Source organism: Podarcis pityusensis, assembly GCF_964106645.2.
Source record: "Podarcis pityusensis genome assembly, chromosome: 13".
Taxonomy (NCBI): Eukaryota; Metazoa; Chordata; class Lepidosauria; order Squamata; family Lacertidae; genus Podarcis; species Podarcis pityusensis.
The window spans coordinates 43,117,492-43,124,683 of record NC_138038.1 but is presented as its reverse complement, the minus strand read 5'-3'; the positions used below and the strand labels follow the sequence as shown (position 1 = coordinate 43,124,683).

General features: G+C 38.1%; 1 long non-coding RNA gene across 1 annotated transcript; it reads left to right on the top strand.

Annotated features, from left to right (window-relative positions):
• Window positions 1–1,871: 1,871 nt before the first annotated feature.
• LOC308461124 lies at window positions 1,872–4,390 on the top strand. The gene is made up of 3 exons (XR_013978808.1): window positions 1,872–2,135; window positions 2,775–2,901; window positions 3,721–4,390. It is a non-coding gene; the product is annotated as an uncharacterized lncRNA (long non-coding RNA).
• Window positions 4,391–7,192: the final 2,802 nt, after the last annotated feature.

Below are 7,192 nucleotides of genomic sequence, written 5' to 3'. Positions count from 1 at the left end.
GAATTCACATCCGTTTCCTTTCAAAGAGATTGGGAAATAGACATTATACACGGTGCTCTATCCATCGCAGTTCACTCAAAGGAGATTATGGGATTCCAGAAATTTATTCAGGGGAGAAATCCTACCTCAGAGAAAGAAGATGCTTTTCTTAGGGTCTTTTGGGAAACAGCTTTTGACTGTTCTCTCCCTAAAACTGATACAGAAAGGGACCATAGAGACATCTGCAGCGGGAAAGAGCAGCTGGAGACACTTCCTGCATCTCTCTTTGAAATGAGCCTGACTGGCCATAGCTACAGTGTGTACAATGCAGTCTTTGCTGTAGCACATGCACTGCAGGCCATGCATCCATCTAGATACAAAGGCAGAGTGACAGTGGATGGAGGAGTAAAACTTCAGAATCAAGAGTTATGGAAGGTAATGTCCTGAATACACTAAGAACAAAGGAAGGATCCTGCTAGCTCAGTCCAAGGCCTTCCTATAGCAGACAACCAGACAGCTTGGGGAAGTCTTCAAACAGGACATTCTGGCAATAGTCTTCTCCCCCTGTTCTTCCCCATGATGCATTTCTTTCTGGAGAATGTCGATATCTGCCTTGAATATTAGCAATAGCTTTCCTGTTTCCCCCATGAATTTGCGCATGCTTTGCAACCCATGCACTCATTCATGTTCAAACACGGAACTATGGTGCTAGGAAGAGGTCAGCAGTTTCTAAATCAAGAGCCATGGCAGGTCAATGCCCAGATCCTGCAGCCCCAGAGAGAGGCCACTAAGGGCTGGGGCTCAAACGACTTCCTTCATAAAAAACAAAAAAACAAAAACTTTAATTGCATTCACTTTAAAAACCATTTTAGACCCCATCGCTAAGAAGAATCATACTGGACCTTCTAGGGGTTACCCTGTATTTGTCTTATTTGGATGAGGTCTTTGGAGGCTTGTTGGCATTTTCTGATGTTTGCAATTATTTACAATCCCGCAAACAACCTTGTGTTGCCCTTGCTTCTTGGATCTCTTTTCTTTTTTTAAAGCTTAAGAAAAGCATTTTCAGAACGGTTTTTATATTTGTATAGATTCCATCCTTGTGTTTACCTGACTTGCGCATGTTATTGATGGCAATAGATTGGTTGCAAAAATTATGACAATGATTGAAGGCTTAGGAAATTTTGCAACACTTTGAGAAGTACGCACAGTGCTTTTCAGTGGTATATAGTCTATTTGAAGCATCTTATATATCCATATTATTTGCCTTTTGTTGTTTCAATTTAGCTTCAGCGCTACCTTAGGAGAGTCTCATTTAACAACAGTGCTGGAGAAAAGGTTTCCTTTAATCATAACAGCGATATCACTGCTGGATTTGATATTATTAATTGGGTGACATTTCCAAACCGCTCCTTTCTTCGAGCCAAAGTTGGAAAGATAGATCCCTTAGCTCCTGAAGACAAAATCCTGAGCATTTCTGTGGAAGACATTGTATGGCCAACTGCATTTAAACAGGTATTGTAATTACCTGTACATTGTTATTAGATCATTTATGCTTCTGTATAGTGTTATTTTTATTAATGTTTAATTGTTTTTATGACCTCCCCCAAGCCGCTTTTTAGCTGTTCGCATTTCATCTGTAAGCAGCCCTTAGTCCATGTCAGGGGGAAAGGCAGGGTATAAATAAATATATAAGAATAATGATAAAATAATAATTGTCCATCCATCGTTTTGGTAGCACAAATCCTTTTGATAGGAGAACTGGAGAAATATAACTTGTGATGCATGGAACGTGAGCATCCAGACAATGGGTTGAGTGTCACCCAATCAGGAGAGACAGTAGGGAATTTGAAGTTAGAACTTGACAGTTAAATGGTCAAATAGGGCCTGTCTGACAGTTAGTGGAGATAGGATTGCTTTAGGGCTTGGAAAGTACCTAGAAAGTGCTTGGACAGAACCTGGTTAGATCCTAGATAGGTTAAAACTGTCAGATAGTAGGTCTGAATTAGGAGTTAGCTAGACATGGCAATCCAGTTTGTTTTCCCTGAGGGGAAAATGAAGATCCTAGATGGGGCTGGAAGTGTTTTACTCAAAGTGTAAGACCAATGGCCATTCTAGAAGAAATCAGTCTATTCTGAGGCATGTTTAAAGTTAGAATTGTAAGAACCTTTCAGCTATCTCTGTATGGTGTGCTTATTTCATACAAAGTATTGTGCCTTGTCAGAGTAGATATCAAGCTACAGTCCTCATCAAATGAACATAAATAAAATTCTAATTTTGATCCCAAAAGTGCCTCATCCTTACTTTGACCCACTGGGCAGGGGATAAGTGGCCACAGGTTCTCCTTTCACATAAGTGCAATACTTTACTGCTGGTTATAAAGAATTACCTTGCTCCTATCTTTATTGCAAAGATCGTCATACAACTCCCTTCTCCTCCCCAAAATTTGAATGCATAATAATAATAATAAGAAGAAGAAGAAGAAGAAGAAGAAGAAGTTATTATTTATACCCCACCCATCTGGCTGGGTTTCCCACTCTGGGCGGCTACCAGCAAAATATTGGAATACCATAATTCATCAAATATTAAAAGCTGCCTTCAGATGTCTTCTAAAAGTCAGACATTTGTTTATTTCTTTGACATCTGGTGGGAGGGCGTTCCACAGGGCGGGTGCCACTACTGAGAAGGCCCTTTGCTTGGTTTCCTGTTACTTCGCTTCTCGCAGTGAGGGAACCGCCAGAAGGCCCGTGGAGCTGGAGCTCAGTTTTTAAACACCCACTAATTTCATTTATGCACAGGTACAGCCGCTTTCTGTCTGCAATGACGCTTGCCATCCAGGTTACAGCAAGAGCAAGAAGGAAGAAAAACCTTTCTGCTGCTACGATTGTCTTCCATGTCCAGAAGGGAGGATTTCTAAATTTAGAGGTAAATACATTTTATTCATAGCATTTTCCTCAGGTTATTAACTGCTATCAATCACTTGTTCAACACAGTTTATAGACAAGAATTTACTTCATATTTAAATGTTCCAAATTTAGTGCGGGTGGTGATACCCACAGCATTTCTTTGTTGTTTAGCATAGTGTTCAGCTTCTCAGAAGAAAAGGAAAGGAAATTTAGAAATAAACAGGATTTGAGCATACCAGGACAGAAAGAATATGTAGTTCACAATAACTCTTGCTTTGTGATGTTCCAGGAATTAAAATACCATCAGTGAGGGGATCTGCTATGCTCATAGTCATGCAAAAGTAACTGAGATTGTGTACACTGGTTTTGAGCTAGGTGTCACCATACACTGTTTTGTAAATATGCCTGAGCTAAAAGAATTTTCTAACAAATCTTTGAGAGGTCAATGAGTTTTTACTTCACTTTTGGATCCAGTTTTAAGAGTAATGTTATTTTAAATCATTTTATTCATGAAAGAAGAAATGGACAAGGCCTCCACTACTTCCAATTCTTCATCCAACAATAAAAACTAAAAATGGAATTTTATTTAGTATTCAGTGAGCCAAAATTTCTGACTTATTTTTTTCCATTCATGGAAAGAAAGACTGTTGGATAATGAAATAACTGTTGGATAGTGAAATAATTGTACTTCACTAAAGAATATATGACAAAATCCACTTTGCTCCATTTTCCTACCCAGAAATAGCACAGAAAAATTCACTCAGTTTTATTGAATTCAGTAATGTACTGTACGTAGAAGTACATCCATGTATAAAACAAAATTTGTTTCCTTTTTTAGATGCAGAATACTGCACTCAATGTCCAGAAGATCATTATGCAAACAGAGAACAAGATTTGTGTGTTCCAAAGAAGATCAGCTTCTTGTCATACAAAGAACCGTTGGGGATAATCTTAGCTAATTTCTCTCTTTCCTTTTGTTTTATCACAGCTTTGGTGCATGGGATATTCATTAAGCACAAGGACACTCCCATAGTCAAAGCCAACAACCGGAACGTCACCTACACTCTCCTCATCTCCCTCTTGCTCTCCTTTGTTTCTGCTTTCTTGTTTATTGGCCAGCCGCATAAAGTTATGTGTCTCTTTCAACAAGCTGCTTTTATCATGATATTCTCTGTGGCGATTTCTTGTATTTTGGCCAAAACGACAACAGTCATTTTAGCTTTCATGGCCACCAAGCCAGGGTCCAGTATGAGGAGATGGATGGGAAAAAGACTGGATATTTCTGTTGTGGTTTCCTGCTCCCTAGTTCAAGCTATTCTTTGTACTCTATGGCTGACAATCTCTCCCCCTTTCCCTGATTTAGATGCACATACGATGGCTGAAGAGATTGTTCTGGAATGTAATGAAGGATCGGCCATCATGTTTTACTCTGTCCTGGGCTATATGGGCTTCCTGGCCAGTATCAGCTTCACTGTGGCCTTCTTAGCCAGAAAGTTGCCTGACAGTTTCAATGAAGCCAAGTTCATCACCTTCAGCATGGTGGTGTTTTGCAGTGTGTGGCTGGCATTTGTCCCAACCTACTTTAGCTCAAAAGGGAAATACATGGTGGCTGTGGAGATCTTCTCCATCTTGGCCTCTGGCGCTGGGTTACTGGGCTGCATCTTTGCCCCTAAATGCTATATCATTTTGATTAAACCTGAGTTGAACAACAGGGGGCAGCTAATGAGAGGAAAGAACAAATCACAAATTGGAAAGTCCCAATCTAGTTGAAGTTGGATTGAATGAGTGCCAACAAACTCAAGCTCATTCCAGATGAGACTGAGAGACCTTTGGTGGGCAGTGCCCTCGACTGTATCGATGGGAGGTTGCCTGCTCTTGATGAGGTTACGCACCCTCTGAAGGAGTAGGTAAATAGGTGGGGGATACTTCTTTATCCTTTGCTTTTGCTTGAGCACAGGTGGCCTCCGTGGCATGGAGTGCCTTTTATCAGCTTCAGCTGGTGGCCCAGCAGTGCCGCTATCTGAACAAGGGAAACCTAACTTCTGTTGTCTATGCTTTGGTAACTTCTAGGTTAAATTACAGCAACACACATCTAGATTTGTCTGGCAGGGCAAGAAGCCCAGAATAAAATTTAAAATACTAACAGATGCAAAGGAAAGAGGTGGATTTGCCCTGCCAGACCTTAAACTTTATTATGAATCAGCAGCTTTTTGCTGGTTGAAAGAATGGCTGCTTCTTGAAAACATTGACATTTTGGATCTAGAAGGTTTTAACGATGTATTTGGATGGCATGTATATCTGTGGTATGATAAGATCAAAGCACATAAAGCATTTAAAAATCATATTGTCAGGAAAGCTTTGTTTAATGTTTGGATAAGATATAAGGACTTATTGGAAAATAAAACCCCAAGGTGGCTGTCACCGATGGAAGCGAAAGCCTTGAAAAAGCTCAATATGGAGGTCAAATGGCCGAAATATTGGGAAATTTTAGAACAAGATGGAGATAGATTGAAACTGCAGAGTTATGAAAAACTAAAAAATAAAGTGCGAGACTGGCTTCATTATTATCAGATAATGGAGGCATACAATTTGGACAAGAAAACTGGCTTCCAGGTGGAAAAATCAAAATTAGAAACAGAACTGTTAGAACCCAAAACTAAGAATTTGTCAAGAATGTATAACTTGCTGCTGAAATGGAATACTCAGGATGAAATGGTGAAATCTGCTATGATTAAATGGGCACAAGATGTTGGACATAATATTATGTTTGCTGACTGGGAACAGTTATGGACCACAGGTATGAAGCTTACGGCATGTAATGCCTTAAGAGAGAATATTATGAAAATGATATACAGGTGGTACATAACCCCAGTCAAGCTTGCAAAAATCTACCATTTGCCCGATAATAAATGTTGGAAATGTAAAGAAATTGAAGGTACATTCTTTCACCTTTGGTGGACGTGCCCAAGGATTAAGGTTTTCTGGGAGATGATTTATAATGAATTAAAAAAGGTATTTAAATATACCTTCCTGAAGAAACCAGAGGCCTTTCTCCTGGGCATAGTCAACCAATCGGTGTTAAAGAAGGACAGAACTTTCTTTATGTATGCTACAACAGCAGCAAGAATACTTATTGCAAAGCATTGGAAGACACAAGATTTACCCACACTGGAGGAATGGCAGATGAAAATGATGGACTATATGGAATTGGCGGAAATGACTGGCAGAATCCGAGACCAGGGAGAAGAGTCGGTGGAAGAAGATTGGAAGAAATTTAAAGACTACTTACAGAAATACTGTAAAATTAATGAATGTTAGAATGATGACGGATTGAAGTTAAGTGGTTTCTAGCAGCAATGGTTAAAAGAATAGAAAAATTGGTTTTTAATAGGTAAAAATTTAATGTTACAATATATTAAGATTAAAGATCAGGATTAAAAAGGAGGGAAATAAATTGCTGGACCAACAATCTGAACTGGAATACAAAAGAGGGAGGTATGAGGAGGTCCGGGAAACAAGTAAATGTAAAAGAAGTAATGAAAAGACGGAATTGTTTTTAACTGTTTTTTCTTTTTTTCTTTTTGTATTTGGTATTGTGTATTTTTCTTTTTATTCTGAAATTCTTCTTTTTTATTAATGTGATTTCTTTTCTTTCTGTGAAACTTTAATAAATATCATTTATAAAATAAAAAAATAAAAAAAATAAATTACAGCAACACATTATATGTGGAGTTGTTTCTGAAGATCCTTTGGAAATTTCAGCTGGTGCAGAATTTGGCGGCCAGATTGCTCGTTTTTTATAATGTTTTATGGATTTTTTAAATTGTTATGTTGCATTCTGCATTTTCGTTTCTTATTAAATGTGGCTTATAAATTTGTAAACAAATATAATAAAATGACCATTAAGAACCTTAGTTTATTCAGCTACCTGAATAAAGCAACCTTCTTTTATTCATACATAGAGGCATACAGAAGATTTGCATTGAAACTGTATAAAGTGCCAAGGTGCAGAGTGTTCCTTCTCTTTTTTTTTTTTAAATTTTTTTATTGATTTTACAGAAAAGTTTTAAACAATACAAACAAATAAAAAGACATACAAACATGTATAATTTCATAACCTTTTTTTCATATCCCTCTCTTCTCGGACTCCCCCAAACCTCCCCTTCCTACATCCCAATTTCCAAAATTATTTCAGCAAATTCTAAATAATTTTATCAAGTATATTTTTTCTTATTCTTTTCTTCAGCTTAATCTTATGTCGCTGTAATCTCCTTTTCTTTCTCCAAACCTCGACATTTTAACATTCCTCA